Source organism: Equus asinus, chromosome 9, assembly GCF_041296235.1.
Source record: "Equus asinus isolate D_3611 breed Donkey chromosome 9, EquAss-T2T_v2, whole genome shotgun sequence".
NCBI lineage: Eukaryota > Metazoa > Chordata > Mammalia > Perissodactyla > Equidae > Equus > Equus asinus.
The window spans coordinates 14,764,768-14,782,207 of NC_091798.1; the positions used below are offsets into that span (position 1 = coordinate 14,764,768).

General features: G+C 43.7%; 1 long non-coding RNA gene across 1 annotated transcript in view; it reads right to left on the reverse strand.

Annotated features, from left to right (window-relative positions):
* Positions 1-14,944, reverse strand: part of LOC139046275 (uncharacterized) — a 45,790-nt gene extending 30,846 nt beyond the window's left edge. Inside the window, exons 1-2 of the long non-coding RNA XR_011506120.1 lie at positions 14,858-14,944; positions 5,278-5,446 (exon numbers count right to left, since the gene is read on the reverse strand). This is a non-coding gene — a long non-coding RNA (uncharacterized lncRNA). The remainder of the gene's footprint in view (positions 1-5,277; positions 5,447-14,857) is intronic.
* Positions 14,945-17,440: the final 2,496 nt, after the last annotated feature.

Consider the following 17,440-nt stretch of genomic DNA (forward strand, 5'->3'; position numbering starts at 1 on the left):
GGCCCCAAAGCTGCAGGGAGAAGAGATAGGACTGAAAGGTACAAAAGGGATGAGGAAAGAAGCCAGAGACAAAGGTCATATACTGTATGATTCCGTTTATGTGAAACGCACAGAATAGGTCGATCCATAGAGACAGCCGTAGATTGGTGGTTGCCAGGGTCCTGGGGGAGGAGGAATGGGAAGTGACCATTTAATAGGTGGGGAGTCCATTTTGGGGGTGATGAAAATGCCACGGAACTAGATAGAGGTGATGGTTGCACAACAATGTGAATGTACTAAAGGACGCTGAACTGTATACTATAAAATGGTTAATTTTATGTTATGCGAATTTCACCTCAATTTAAAAAAAGAAAAGAGGGAGGGAAAAAAGAGGAGGAGGGGGATGAGGAAGGAAGCCGAGCAGCTGGAGCTTTCATAAGAGCCAGCCTCTAGGACGGCACAGGATGAGTCTGAGTGAACCCCAGTACAAAGCCTGGGGCTGAAGGCCTGCAGCAGTTTCCCTGGGAGCTTCAGCTGACAAACCGAGCCCTGAGCCAGGTGGTTGGCCTCTCAAAGCTGCCTCTTTGATGCATCAGCTAAATCACGGGCTCTTTTCTCTGACAGATAATGTTTTTAAAGAGAGAGGCCCTACCTACTTCAGAAGCATAAAACGAAATAAAATGGAAGGAAGTATAGTGGGGAAAAACTTTTTTCTTAAATTTAGGATTCTTGGCTTACCTATTCAGAAGTGCTAAAAATGTACATAGCCTTTTCTAAATTGAACTGGATTCCTGTTTTGAGGCCCCATCCGGCTGCATCGCAAAAACTTAATCTCAGTTCAGCGTCGGCAGCTCCCGTTCTCCAGGATCACACCTAAACTCTAGGTGTCTCGGATCCTCGCAGCTGTCTGTGCCTTGCTGTCTTTGTGTATTTCTGCGAGCTGCTCAGACGTCCTCTGGATATCTGTCGTGGCTCCCTTTGCCCTGTCTCTCCAGCAAGCCTTCTCCAGGTCTGCAGGTTCTCTATGCTATCCTGCTTCTCTGTTCCCCATGGATATCTGGGAACTCTTGGTGGCCCCTATGCCATGCTGGGACCATAAGAAATGAAGTGGAGCTAAGGCTGTTCACCCCCTTGCTTGCTACTTCTTAGACACACAGAAAAGTCATTCTATCGCTCCCCTACCACACAGGGCTTTGGGAACTCTTCAAGGCTGACTTGGACATGGCATGCAGCATCTACTTCTTTCATGCTACGTTATGGCACAGGAAGATCTCTGGGTATTTGCCCCTTTCCCAGGTTCTGCCTGCAAGGTGGACACAGGTCTCCTCTACTTTGGGGTTCCCCAAAACTATATGCAGTCTCTGAGGTGAGATTCAAATCCACATCTGACTTTAAAACACAGATACTTCCTCCTAAACATTACCTTGTTGCATTTAATGGGGCAGCTTAAAAGACATCAACATTTTGACTGCATTTGGGTTAGGGGACAGGTAGAAAAACCGAGACGCTCCCGCCAAAGCTCCTGGGGAGCCCTGGCAATGGGGTGCAGAAACAGAAACCTGTCAAACGGAAGTGTGTCGATGTGCCCCACCTGCTGTGCACCCCCCACCCTCACTTCATCAAAGTTCCCTGTTCCCCATAGGACACCCCCGTGAAGGAGTTAACTGAGAAAAGTTAGACACAGTGTTTATATAAAAATGAGTATCTAAAAAATTCCAGACAACGGAGGAACCTCAAAACATTGTTAAGTGAAAGAAGGCAAACACAAAAAAACACATATTGTAAGATTCCGTTTATATGAATTGTCAGAATAGGCAAATCCTTAGAGATAGAAAGTAGATTAGTGGTTGGGAGGGCCTGGGAGAAGGGGGGATGGGCGTGACTATTTAATGGCTACGGGGTTTCTTTTTGGAGAGATGAAAATATCCTGAAATGAGATAGTGGTGATGTTTGTACAACATCATGAATGTACTGGAATCACTGAATTATGTACTTTAAGATGGTTAAAATGGGAATTTTCTATGATAGGAATTTTACCTCAATAAAAACCCGCCAGACATGCTTGGATTTGGTCATTAAGGCCCCTTCACGTGGTTGGAGAGCTCAGGGAAGGGACCCGCATTGGAGGAGGGTTTGGGGGGAGGTGTCCTCTCCTTGCCTTTGCGCTTGATATGTAGCACTGGACAGCTTCTTGTCTGGCTCCATCATCTTTGTCCTTTTCCTTTAAAATTATCGATAGGTCTGGTTCAGCCCCTCTCGCCCTTGATGATGTTACCAACAATGTAGGGAAATTCAGAGGTTTGGGACTTTGCTTATTTTCAAACCACTGTGAATGTCTACAATTGGAGGCAGAGACTTCCAGACCCAGTAGTTCCAGTAGAAGGCACCCACCTACTATCTGGAAAAAGAGGCTCTTCTAGCCCCATCCCCTCCCCTTGAAGCCCTCTGCGAAAGAACATATCATTCTCTAATGAGTAGTGACTACCTTTGCATAAAGCCTTATTACGTGCCAGCTCTGGTGCTAAGCACTTCATTAATCCTCACCCCACCCTCCCCCCCCCCCCCGAAAAACATGAAAATGGTATTATTATTCCCATTTTGCAGATAAGATTAGAGGGTCCCAAATGGTTGAGCATCTTGCGTAAACTCATACAGCTGATAAGCAGCAGGGTTGGGATTCAAACCCAAGATTGGCTCCATAGTCTATGTTCTTAACATTATGTCAGACTGCCTCTTTCGTATTAGCCCTGGTGAGTCTCTCTCGGGGCTTTTTTCATTGCTTTCTTCATTTCTCAGTTCTCCCGTATTAACTGGTATTGAGATGGTAGGAAGAAAAGTGAGGAAGAGCTTCTGGTTCTGGTAATAGCAGAATAGCCTGTATCAAACTAATCCTCTCACATATAACAATTATATACTCTGGATAAAACAAACAAAACAAAAAAGATAAAAACCTGCTTTAGGGAACTGGGACCACAATCAAAAGCAGGCAGAAACAGAGTGGATTCAACCTTTGAAAGAAAGAAGCCCACTGAGTAAGAACCACATTTTTTTTTTTTTTTTTGAGGAAGATTAGCCCTGAGCTAACTGCTGCCAATCCTCCTCTTTTTGATGAAGAAGACTGGCCCTGAGCTAACATCCGTGCCCATCTTCCTCTACTTTATATGTGGGACACCTACCACAGCATGGCTTTTGCCAAGCAGTGCCATGTCCGCACCGGGTATCCGAACCGGCGAATCCCAGGAGGCCGAAGCAGAACGTGCGCACTAAACCATTGCGCCACCAGGCCGGCCCATAAGAACCACATTTAGCTAGATCATCCCCTAAAGACACATCCCTTTTTATAGTGTGCACGGGGGATGGAGGGACTAGAAATTGAAGGGAGAAATCCTGTAAATGAGGGAACCACAGAAGGGATGTTGTAAAATCTGTGTACCGGGGCCGGCCCAGTGGCATAGTGGTTAAATTTGCACACTCCGCCTCTGCGGCCCAGGGTTCACCAGTTCAGATCCCAGGCATGGACCTATGCACCACTTATCAAGCCATGCTGTGGCAGGCATCCCACATATAAAATAGAAGAAGATGAGCACAGACGTGATCTCAGGGCCAATCTTCCTCAGGAAAAAAAAAATGTATGTACCAATTCTCCTCAAATTCTTGGCTGACTGCTAAACAGTTCATATCCAGGGTGAGATTCTAAGTTACCCAGAGAAAAGCAACTGCAAGAAGACTAAAGAGCTGAGCGAAGTTTGGAGTTCAAGTCTTGCCATGTTAGGGAAGCTTGGTAAACACTTTGGCCTTTCCATTGAAACTCTTTCAAGGTCATACCCTAGGAGTTAAGGACCACATCCTAGAGGAAGGTATGTTACCTAGGAATAAGGACAAAACTGAAAGAGACCAACTCCAATAAAGGCTAAACCTAAGCTTCCACAGGGTTAAGGTGGTCTGTCAGCAATTTAACCATCCTCTAGGTTGAAACTTAATACCTTCCAAAGAAAGATTACAGAATCAAGAGACTCTAGAGTGTATTACATATAATAAACACACAATTGGGGCCCGCCCAGTGGCACAGCAGTTAAGTGCACATCTTCTGCTTCTCAGCAGCCCAGGGTTCGCTGGTTCGGATCCCCGGTGTGGACATGGCACTGCTTGGCAAAATCCATGCTATGGTAGGCATCCCACATATAAAATAAAGGAAGATAGGCATGGATGTTAGCTCTGGGTCAGTCTTCCTCAGCAAAAAGAGGATTGGCAGTAGTAAGCTCAGGGCTAATCTTCCTCAAAAAAAAAAACCACAAACAAACAAAAATAAATAAACAAACACAACAAAAATTACTTGGCATACAAAGAATGCAGAAAATGTGACAATCAAGAGAATAGTCAACAGAAGCAGACGCAAAGATGAATCAGATATCGGAATTAGCAGACAAGGACCTTGAAATAACTATAATAAGCATGTTTAAAATATTCACCTTACAGGAGAAGCTGAATATAACATCTGAAGACCTGGCAAATTTCAGGATAGTTAAGAAAACTCTAAAAAGTAAGCCAAAAACTGAAAAATATGATGTTTGAAATAAAAAATTTCACAGATAAGATAACAGCTTTCTGGATAGTCTGAAAGTATAAGTAAAGTGAAGACAAATAAATAAAAATTATTCAAGCTGAACCACAGAGTGAAAAAATACTTGTAAAACATGAACAGAGCCTCAACGGGAAACATTAAGTAGTCTGATGTATGTGCCATTAGCATCCCAGAAGAAGAGGAGAGAGAAAATTTGGCAGAAAGCAGATATCTGGAGAAATAATGGCTGAAAACTTTGTGAATTCAATAGAAAAAAATTCAATCTACAGATTCAAGAAACTCAGAAAACCCCAGTCATGATAAATACAAAGAAAATAGTGCATAGGTATATCATGATCAAATTAATGATGACTAAAGATAAGGAAAAAATCTTTAAAATATCCAGAAAAAAAGGACACATCACACACAGACACACAACTGCAATACAGCTTTCTACTGATCAGAAACAGTGGAGGCCAGGAGACAATGGGATTAAAATGCTGAGAGAAAAGTAAGGAGCTATTCCTGCAACACCTGTGAAAAACCTACCCATAAGTGCAAATTATTTTCTTCATCTGCCTGCTCTCAAGAGAGAAAAAGGTTAATATTTTATCACTGATACAAAGGCAGCCCTGAGCTGTTAGTCTAAATCCCAGCTCTGTAAGTGCATTAGCTGTGTGCTATTTAACCCCTTCGAGCCCGAGTTCTCATCTGTAAATGGGGCATGATAACAGTACCTTCATCTTATAGAGCTGTTGTGAAAATTACGTGAAATTGTAGGGGCCAGCCCTGTGGTGCAGTGGTTAAGTTCACGCGCTCTGCTTCAGTGGCCTGAGTTTTGCTGATTCAGATCCCGGGCACAGACCTAGCACTGCTCATCAAGCCACGCTGTGGCAGGCATCCCACCTACAAAGTAGAGGAAGATGGGCACAGATGTTAGTTCAGGGATAATCTTTCTCAGCAAAAGAAGAGGAGGATTGGCAACAGATGTTAGCTCAGGGCTAATCTTCCTCGAAACATAAAATAAGATAAATGAAACTGTGGGGCTGGCCCAGTGGTGCAGCGGTTGAGTGTGCACGTTCCAATCCCAGGTGCGGACATGGCACTGCTTGGCAGCCATGCTGTGGTGGGCGTCCCACGTATAAACTAGAGGAAGATGGGCACAGATGTTAGCTCAGGGCCAGTCTTCCTCAGCAAAAAGAGGAGGATTGGCAGCAGATGTTAGCTCAGGGCTAATCTTCCTCAAAATAATAATAGTAATAATAATAAATGAAACTGTAAATGTAAAGCGCTTAGCACAGTGCCTGGTATTTAATGGGCTGGAGACGACTGGTTGAGCAAGAGATGGAGAAGACAGATAATGTGGTCCATGTCCCCCAAGGCCCTTTCCAACTAGCTAGGCAACCAAGCTCTGCGGCCAAGGATACGCAATATGCTGAGGAATCAAGAACACCATCACAAGCACATCTTTGACACCAGGTGGATGAGATCACATCTGAACTACCTGGAGTGAGAGAGCAGGAAAGGTACCTCCCTGGGTGAGAACTAGAGGCTGTTACTGAAAGAAGGGACAATGGAGGCAGGGAGGCAAAGAACAAATATTCACCCTAGACTCTAAAGGTGGATCACGGCTTTCCCCTCAGGGAGCTCATACATAAGGAAAGAAATTGGTAGGAGACAGAGTACAAGGTACTAAGCATTATGACCGAGGGATGCACAGGTTACAAAGGGGCAGAAAGGGAGAGGAGAAAGGGGTGATTAGGAAAGACTTCCTGGAAAAACTAAACTTTGAAATGAATATTCAGGGACAAGTAGGAGTCCATAAACAAAAAAGAGGAAAAAGAGTTTTCAAGCAGGCGAAGAGAAGAGACTGGAAGAGTGGGTGGGAGATGAGGCAGTAGAGATAGAAAGAAGTAGATTAATTAAATAAGTAGCATGGCATTGTAAGCATGCTAAGGCATTTGGCTTTCTTGTCTAATGAGTAGCTTTCAAATGTGTTTTTTTACTAAGACCCATAAAAATAAAATCATTTTACGTGACCACCTGGACCATATGTGTATATACATACAGTCATGTGCCCCATAAAAACGTTTCAGTCAACAACAGACGGCATATACGACAGTGTCCCATAAAATTAGTACCATACAGCGTGTGTGTGTAGTAGTCGGTACCATCTAGGTTGGTGCAAGTACGCTCTATGATGTTCGCACAACCACAACATTGCCTGATGCATTTCTCAGAATGCGTGCCTGTGAGCGACGCATTACTGTATGCATCGTATGCATATGTGGACACACGTACATAGAAATCTCCAATGTAACTACTTTGCAAATCTTTGGCAAAAGATTTAAAGTTTGGCAGTTTTAATACTTACTATACATCTACCCCATGACCCAGAAATTTTACTCCTGTAAGTATGGCCAGAAGAAATGAGTAGGTATAGCCACAAAAAGACATGCTCAAAAATATTCACAGGAGCTTTGTTCATAACAGCCAAAAATTGGAAACAACCCAAATGTCCACCAACAAGCGAAATGGATAATTAAATTGTGGTGTATTTATACAATGGGATACCATAATGAAAATGGACAGCCTACAATCGTATGCAACATCATGAATATATCTCAGACATAATATTGAGTTCAAGACGCTAAACCCCTAAACAGTACGTGTTCTTTGATTCCATTTAGTTCAAGAACAGGCAAATCTAATTGATGATTATAGCAGTCAGAATAGTGATTATCTCTCAGGGGGTGGAGCGGGGGTAGTTTTGACTGGGAAGGGGAGTGAGGGAGCGTTCTGGGGTGCGGGATATATTTTACATCTTGATCTAGGTGGTGGCTAAATGAGAGTATGCATATGTAAAAATCCACCAAGCTACACACTTAAGACTTGTGCACTTTCCTGAATATGTATTATACCTCAAAACAAAGTTGCTAAAATTTATATATGTCAAAACACAACCAGAGCCATTCACAACTAGGATATACAACTATGTACTGGGAGGGTTTGGGGAAAAGAAGACGGAAAAAAAAAAGATTGGCAACAGTTGTTAGCTCAGGTGCCAATCTTAAAAAAAAAAAAACAAAAAACTAGGCTAAATAACATGTCAAATATGGGGGACTCAAATTCCCACTTAGAATGCTTGCTTACATTTAAAACAATCTGAGGGGCCGGCCGGGTGGAGCAGCAGTTAAGTTCGCACGTTCCACTTCTCAGCAGCCGGGGGTTTGCTGGTTCGGATCCTGGGTGTGGACATGGCACGCCATGCTGGGTAGGCGTCCCACATATAAAGTAGAGGAAGATGGGCACAGATGTTGGCTCCGGGCCAGGCTTCCTCAGCAAAAAAAAAAAAAAAAGAGGAGGATTGGCAGTAGTTAGTTCAGGGCTAATCTTCCTCAAAAAAAATAAATAAAATAAATAAAACAATCTGAAATAAATGTTTCACAAAACAATGCTTTCATGTGATTGAGGCTGATATTTAGTCTACTCAATTTTTTTTTAATGCTGGTTATAATTCACTCAATTGATCTCATGACCCACTAAAGGTCATAATCCATTATTTGACAATCACAGTTCCAAACAATAGGGAGCCGCTGAGGGTTTTAAGAAGAGGTGTGACATGAACAGGCTAGTGTTTCAGAAAGCCCCCTCAGGGCAGTGTGGAAGGTGGATTTGAGGCATGAGACTGGAGCTGGGAGATCAGGAGAGGATACTACAAGTTTCGGGGAGGGGCCCTAGAGGAGAGGGTCTTGAGCCAAGTCTTTTTTCAGGTTGTGGGTTTTTGTCTGCCCTCTGCTTTGACCTCTTACCCTGCATCACACCTGGCCCCTGGCGTCCCATGTGGACTCGACTCCACCCATTCTGCAGGCACATGGCATTCCCCCTTGGGCGAGGCAGGCTGCGAGGAACCATGCCCATTCTCTCCATCATCACAGCAGCATTACAAGAGCATGGAGCAGAAACCTTCCCTCCCTCTCTCCTCCGAACCAGCAGTGGTTGCCCCATGAATGCTATTAGAGACTGGAGTCTGGCTTAAAGCTGACAAGGAAAGAAAGTAATTTGTGTGCCTCTGCTGTTTCCCAGACATTGTGCAAGTGACTTACATATGTTATCTCATTTTATTCCTACAACAACCCTTTAGAACAGACATGATCATCTCCAAGGAGGAAGAAAGTGAGGTTCAGAGAGAGGAAGTGACAAACACACCCAAGGTCCTGCAGCTGATAAGTGATAAAGCCAGTATAGGGGACTGGAATTGGCCACCCGAAGATATGTCTCTTTGGCATGAGGATTATTTTGGGCTGGTTACTTTTAAAAACTGCAGACAGGCAAAACTCTGAAAAGTAGAATTTACCTACCCTTTGTTAAGAGACATTTACATTTGTAAAGGAAATCTCCATCTGTAAAGGTGTCTCCCTCTCTGTAGCAGGAAGAAGGGGGATGACCTTATCTCTAGAAACTCTTAATCAATGCAGAAGGCAAGGACTTAAGTCTGCATAATAACCTGACTCTTGTTTACTGTGCTTTTTTGGTAACCTCCGGTGATCGACTCCCCACCCCCAACATCCTCCTTTGTCTTTAGCTGAGGATGGTATTTAAGGTGAGAGCTTCCCCCATTTTGGCGAGTTGCTCAGTTTGCCTGAGCCTCTCCCGTGTATACATGTTATAAAGCTTTGTTTAATTTTCTCCTGTTATTCTGTCTCATGTGAATTTAATTCTATGTCCAGCCAGAAGGACCCAGAGCAGGTAGAGGAAATGTCTTCCGCCCCTACACCAGGCTTAGAATCCAGGTCTGCTGACACAAGATCCCAGCTCTTTCTGAATAAAAGGCCTAATAATGTACCTGCATCCCGTCTTGATTTGACAAGGGAGGCCTGATTCATGACATGGGCTCAGGCCCATGGGCTCTATAAAATCTTCCAAGGAGGGTGGAGAAACCAACTAAGCAGTCTGCTCTCCGGATGGTGCTGAGACTTCACATTCTCTCTTTGAAGTGTGGTAATTTATGACTTTTCCCACATCTTTAATGCTTGTTTCAGCTCAGTCAGGGGTTCCTTTTTTTTTTATGAGGAAGACTGGCCCTGAGCTAACATCTGTGGCAATCTTCCTCTGTTTTGTGTGTGGGATGCCACCACAGCAAAGCATGATGAGTGGTACACGGGTCCACGCCCAGGATCTGGACCCTGGGAACCCCAGGCCAGCGAAGCGGAGGGTGCAAACTTAACCAGTACACCACCTGGCTGGCCCCTCAGGCAGGGGTTCTGTCTGTAGCAGACCTCTCAGCTCGAGCACCCAGCACTGGGCAATTTTGGCAGTTGCTCCATTACCTTATCTCTCTGCCCAGGGATAACAGGCTAGAGAACTGGTGATGGACAGCAGGAATCCTGGAGCCTCAAGGTGAGTGGAGGTGAGGAAGGGCCACGTCCCTCAATCCCACGCCCAGGCTGGCGCAACAACCATCCCAATATTTCCACACGACTGTTGCAAGATGAGGAGAAGCTGCTGAAATTCCTTGGCTCTGAGGCACCACGTTTCCTTCTAGTCACCCCTGAGAATTCTGGAGGCAGAAGAGGATTCTGGTTAAAAGTCTAGAGGCTTGGGCCAGCCTGGGGCACAGTGGTTAAGTGTGCACGTTCCACTTTGGCAGCCCGGGGTTCGCAGGTTCGGATCCTGGGTGCAGACATGGCACTGCTTGGCAAAAGCCATGCTGTGGTAGGCGTCCCACATAGAAAGTAGAGGAAGATGGGCATGATGTTAGCTCAGGGCCAGTCTTCCTCAGCAAAAAGTGGAGGATTGGCAGCAGTTATCTCAGGGCTAATCTTCCTCAAAAAAAAAAAGTCTACAGGCCATTCCAAGCTGGAACTCTCTGAAGGAGAAACTGAGAATGGAGTATCTCCCAGCAGCCCTCCTTGCTGTGCTCATCGAGGATGGGCTTCCAGTTCACACACAAGCACGTGCACACATGTGCACACGCACACACTTCAGCCAACCCAATCACTACTGGCCAGTCCCGAGGACAGTATCTGGGTTTCCTCACCTGCTGGCTTGGTGGAAGCCCAACTTGCTCCCGTGGTAGCCTTGTCTCCTCAGGCAGCCTCTAGCCAACCTCTTGCCTTCAGTTTGAGGAAGGAATAGGCATCTGTTCCAACTGCTCCCTGAACTCCAGAAGACACTTGTCACATTTTCTCAGTGGTTCTCAGGGAGCCCCCCTCACTTCACTGGAGGTGTGTGTCGGCAGGGGGAGAAAATACACAGCACCTCTCAAAGAAATTCCTGCTCTTGGCCACTCTCTCTCCATTATCTACCTGCCTCTTTTATATTCTATAGATAGCAATGGAAGCCGGTTTTTTGGTCCCCACTTAGCATGTTCTCCATAGCTACTCTAGCACCTCCCTTTAGAAATTGAGGGCTCTTGGGGCCAGCCCCACGGCCCAGTGGTTAAGTTTGCGTACTCCGCTGCGGCAGCCCAGGGTTTCGCTGGTTTGGATCCTGGGCGCGGACACGGCACCACTTGTCAGGCCACGCTGAGGCGGCGTTCCACGTGCCACAACTAGAAGGATCCACAACTAAAATATACAACTGCGCACTGGGGGGATTTGGGGAGAAAAAGCAGAAGAAGAAGAAAAGAAGATTGACAACAGTTGTTAGCTCAGGTGCCAATCTTTGAAAAAACAAATAAATTGAGGGCTCTTAACACCTTTTGTTCTCAGCTCCACTGGGAAGCAGAATAGAAGATGAAGAATGCTGTCCACCCTCCACCTCTCTTCCTTCCTTTCTTTTCTGAACGTCTGCACATAGTGGATAAATTCCACACCCTAGCTGCATGCGTGTGCACACACACATCTCCCACACGCACGCAAATACAAATAGCTGCAAACAGTCTTCTGAGAGACCTGGGAAGTGGAAGTGTTATCTCCACAAATATCATCTGGGCCCAAAATGCCCTGTGACGTATCAACCTATAAAGACCGTTGGCCCGAGGGTGGTGAAGTTTTGCAGGCCTGGGGTCCATTCCCCCCCAACCAGTTGCACTTCTGTGTCTTCATTTTACTGTTGGACTGTGGGAGGCAGTCTGATTCTCTCATCTCTAAGCTCCCAGGGGCACTTCATAATAGACCTCTGATACTTACAGTAGAATCACTCTGAAAAGGGAGTGCCAGGCCATGGCCCCTGTACCTGGGACCCCCCAAGGGTCATCACTAGGTCTGAGCTTGTATCACTGAGTCCCGGCATCATCTGAGCCTATCATCAGGTCAAACTGGATATTTTCAATGAACACCTATCCCCTGTCAGAACTGCATGGCTCCCAGTTCAGAAAGCCCTTCCACACTCCATACTTTCTCTCACTCTTGTGCAGAGCTCTGTGAGAAGAGAAGAATATTATCCATCTCTGGGGAAGATGAAGCTGCTCATTTCAAACCTATTGATGTTCTTTTTTTTTTTTGAGGAAGATTAGCCCTGAGCTAACATCTGCTGCCAATCCTCCTCTTTTTGCTGAGGAAGACTGGCCCTGAGCTAACATCCGTGCCCATCTTCCTCTACTTTATACGTGGGACGCCTACCACAGCATGGCTTGCCAAGCGGTGCCATGTCCACACCCGGGATCTGAACCTGAGAACCCCGGGCCGCCAAAGTGGAACGTGTGCACTTAACCGCTGCGTCACCTGCCGGCCCCATGATGTTCTTAATAAAGCAAACTAAATACAGTGGAAAAAACCCTGATTACTTTCCTCCCCCTCCCCCATATGCCCCCACTGCAAACTCACCTACATTAATACCCATTGACACCTCTTCTTCCCTCCTGCAACCCTGGGAAAGCATCCAAGGCCCACGAGGGCTCTGGACCCCATCCCTCTGCCCTCTCAAGTGAGGTCCCATTTACCATTTATTCCCTCCCTCCTCATGTAGCTTCAGTCTCTCTCTCTCTCTTCCAGATCTTCCTAGTCATCCAAGGTTCATTTTAGATTGATGCAAATTTAAATTTATAGACGAAAAGTAAAAAGAGGGAAGAGAGAAAAGGTGAAGGAGAAAGAAAGAGGAAGAAAGCGGAGAAAGGGATGGGAGAGACGGAACTGGCTCTTTCCCCTAAAGGAACAAACCCCCCGTGTTCCTTCTGCCTTGACACCTCTGCCAGCTATTGCCTTAATCTCTCTCCTCTTCACAGCCAAACATTTTGGGCAAAAAGGTCTAAACTTGCCTCTACTTCTTTTCCTCCTATTTATTCCTCAACTGGCTGCAATCTGGCTTCTGTCCCCTCCTCGCCACTAACACCGATCTAAACTTCACCAGGGAGCATCTAACTGCAAAACCCAACAGACTAAAAATAACATGGTTTCTTCTGAGCACGTGGTCCTGAGGATGACCCTCCCTCTTTTCCCCAGCCTCTCTTTCCCCTGGCTTCTGTGGCCCTACCTTTGGCTGGGACGCACCCTCCTGTCCATCTCCTTGTCATTCTTTGTCCATTAACCCTTAAATGCCAGGGCCACTTCCTAGACCTCCTTCATTTCTTACTCTATTCATTCCCACAGGGACATGACATTCAAACCCACAATTCCAACCACCACCATCAGCTCCATGCTGATGACTGCCCAAACCAGGGTATAATACCAACAACAATAAATACTCATTAACAGATACTATGTGCCAGTGCTGTGCCAGCCCACAAGAGCCCTCTGAAGCAGGTACCATTATCAGCTATAGTTCACAGAGGTGCAAGCTTAAGGAACTGGCCAAGGTCACATGGTTATTAAGAGGCTGCTTTTAAAGTCTACACTCTTTACCACTTCTGGTTTCCAGCAAGATGCTAAACTAATGAGGGCTGCTGGCTCCCTCTTCCCAGTCTGACCCTGGAGAAAACATTGATGGGGTTCAGGGCAGGCCACCCCAAGATGCACCACTCTGGAATGCAGATTATTTCAAGCTGACGACAATACAGGCTCAGAAGACTTAGGAAGAACATTTGACCTTCCCCAAACTGCCTAAAAGAATTTAACATGCAAGGCCTCTTCCAGGAAGGAGCTAAGACCCTAAGATAGCTATAGTATAACGTAAAATAGGTGTAATAGAAAGACACCAACAAACCCATTTTTTTGGCCCAGCAAAACCTGTTCAACAAACATTTGCATTTCTATCTCCATGTAAATTGTCTTCCTCCCCTCTGAAATCCTACACTACCTTGTGTTTAGCTGAAGATCCTTAAACATGCAGCCTTGGCCAGATGGCCGAGTTGCTCAGTTGTTCCTGAGTTTCTGCCATGTATACGTGTTGTTAAACTTTGTTTGATTTTCTCCTGCTAACCTGCCTTTTTATTTATTTGACCAGCCATAAGAACCTGAAGGGAAAGGGAGGGGGAGGGGGTGGGAGGTTCTCCCACTTCCCTTACACTCGCAAGCTGTAATTAAAAACCCTTTCTTTTCTAAAAAAGCAAAACTTGGATAAATCACAAAAATCACATTTTAAAGGGGTCAAAGAGCTGTGGAAGTAATGGAATGGATGGACTAAAAAATCCCAGAGAGGAGAGACCAGTTCAGAGGAGAGCGCTTAGATTGGCAGCTGATATTTCCCCCGGGGGCATTTGCCAAATCTGGGCATGGGCTGAGGGTTAGGACTTGACCCAGACAGCCGCTACTAGGGGAAAGGAAAACCATCAAAGCTTCCTGCTATTGCTCAGGGCTGGAGTGACAAAATCAGAAACGAGGAGCCTCAGACACACTTGATTTTCCTCACTGACATTTGCCGACTCCTAAGGCCAGGAGTGCAGGAGGCTAAATGAGCTAGACTAAAAGCTTTTGAAAGTCAAATAAAATTTGAAGCATATGCTAGACCACAAAACAAGTCTTAATAAATCCTTCCTTGATAAAACCATGTTAATAAATCAGCAGAATTGAAATCATACGAAGTGTGTTCTCTAACTACAATGGAATTAAATTAGACATCAGTAACAGAAAGAAATCTGAGAATTCCTCAAATATCTAGAAATTAAACAACATATCTCTAAATAAGCCATAGGTCAAAGAAGAAATCACAAAAGAAATTAGAAAATATCTTGAAAAAACAACATAGCCCGTCACCAAAAGCCGGGCGCTAGAATGCTTATGGTAGCTCTATTCATAAGAACAAACAATACAAAATAAAAAACAGGAAAATACCCAAAGCCTCAACAGTAAAATGGATAAATAAATCGTAGTATATCATATCATGAAATACTATACAAGATACCACACAACAATGAACAAACTACAACATGCAACCGCATGAATGAGTCTTACAAACAAAATGCTGAGCATCAAGAGACAGGTTAAAAAAATTACATACTGTATGAGTCCTTGTATATGCAGTACAAAAACTGATGAGACATATCTATTCTTTTAGAACTCAGAATTGTAGTTTCCCTTAGTGAGGATGTGGGTAGTGATTAGAAATAGGCATAAGGGAAGTTTCTGGAGTGTAGTAATGTTCTGGTTTTGTATTGTGCAAGTTATGTGGGTGTGTTCATTTTCTGAAAATTCACCCAGCTGTACCCTTAATACTGCAATTCAAAAATTTTATTTATTTATTTATTTATTTATTTTTAAGGAAGATTAGCCCTGAGCTAACATCTGCCACCAATCCTCCTATTTTTGCTGAGGAAGACTGGTCCTGAGCTAACATCCATGCCCATCTTCCTCTACTTTATACATGGGATGCCTACCACAGCATGGCGTGCCAAGGGGTGCCATGTCCACACCCAGGATCTGAACCAGCGATCCCCCGTCCACTGAAGCAGAACGTGCACACTTAACCAGGACGCCACCAGGCTGGCCCCATAAATTCAAAAATTTTAAAAAGCATGCAGTAAGTGACTGAGGCAGGATTCGAGCCCAGCCAGTGAGACCTAAGAGTCTGAATCCTAAATCTTAAATCTCGAATCAGGGTTACACCATTCTCTTGAATAGTTCAGAAACAAAAATTTTACATATCCCTGTATTAGTCAGAGTTCTCCAGAGAAACAGAACAAAAGGATGTGTAGATATGGAGAGAGAGAGAGATTTTTTTAAGAAACTTGTCTGGGCAACAGTGGGAGCTGGCATGTCCAACCTCTGCAGGGAAGGCCAGCAGGCTGGAGACTCAGGGAGGAACTGATGTTGTAGCTCAAGTCTAAAGGCAATCTGGAAGCAAAATTTCCTCTTCCTCAGGGGACCTGTCTTTTACCTTTGACGGCCTTCAACTGATCAGATGAGGCCCATCCACATTGTGTAGGACACTCTGCTTTAGTCAAAGTCTACTGATTTAAATGTTAATCTCATCTAAAAAAACATCTTCACAGAAACCTTTAGACTGGCTTTTGACCAAATACCTGGGTACTGTGGTCTGGCCAAGTTGACACATAAAGTTAACCATAACAATACCTAACATTTCAAAACTAAAATTCTAAACAATATCACCAGAGATGGGGAGGTGGGAAAGAGTGGTGAAAAGAGAGAAAAAATAAGAGAAGTGAAAGCTTGCTAATATGTTTGTCTTGTTCAGGAGGAAGATAGTGATATTAATAAGTTCAAGAAATTATAAGGGAAGATATCTACAAATATTTACCTTAATTAGTTAAAAATAGAATACATATATTTCAAGCCAACAGAACAAAATTCAATCTAATGAAAGGCATGAAAGGAAAAACGGAATAAAAAATAAAGTTTAATAAACAAAATAAGAGAAATAATTCCATATATAATATTAATTTTAGTTTCAATAAAAGTAAACTTACTACTCAAAAGACAGACTATCAGATATTATTTTTAAAAGATCTGGCAAATATATTTCCTATAAGTGACTGGTAGAATTTAGGTCTACAAATAGCTAAATAAATTTTGAAAAAGAAGAGCAAAGTAGGGGTATTCATGTTAGTAAATATTAAGGCGTATTTTAAACTACAACAACAAATCCAGTGTGTTGGTATTAAAGAGGAAATAAACCAATGGAACAGAATCGAGAGCTCAGAAATAGACCATGTACATACGGGAACTTGTGAGGTAACAATAAATGGAAATAGAAGGGTTTTCTTGGAGATTATTTTGGGAAAATCAGTTCACCATATGATGAAACATAAGGTTGGATCTGTACATTACACCAAATGCAATGGTGAATTATGGAAAAGTTAAAGGTACAAATATGAAAGGAGAAACTGAAACGTTAATAGAAAATAATATGTCTGTGACTTACGCGGAAGAACCTGTTAAAACTCTAAAAGCATACATCACACAGGGAAAATATTACATTCTACTATATCAACATTAGAGATTTTATAGACAAAATACATAGATAACAAATTGGGAAAAGATACTAGCAATATTTAAAGTTGATGAAAGGTTAATATCTTAAAAAAACTCCTTCAAAATCAACAAGAAAAGATTAGGAAACCCAATAGAAAAATGAGCAAGTGATATACATAGGAGTTTATAGAAGAGGAAACTCAAGTGGCTAACAAGCGAAAAAAGAAGAGGAAAAGAAGCCTAAACTTACTAGCAAACAAAGAAATGCAAAGTATCATTAGACATCTCCATCGAATGGGGATATTAGCAAAAATTAGGAAGTCAGAATATGCCAACTGTTGGCAAGGATATGGAAAAACACCAACCAACCATCTTGCACTGCTGATGGGAGAGAAAACCAATACATCTTTTTTTTTTTTTTTTATTAATGTTATGATAGATTACAACAAAACCAATACATCTTAAATGGAAAACAATCTGGCAGAATTTCTATACTTCACTAATTCCAAGATACATGTTTTTTTGTGCGTCATGAATTGAGGGGATGATGGCTTGTAGATAAACCTATGTCCATTCCTTGATTCCCACTGGAGCTTAAATTCATCATGATCATTAGAAGTGATCATCTTGCCCTACTCACCCATTCTGCCCC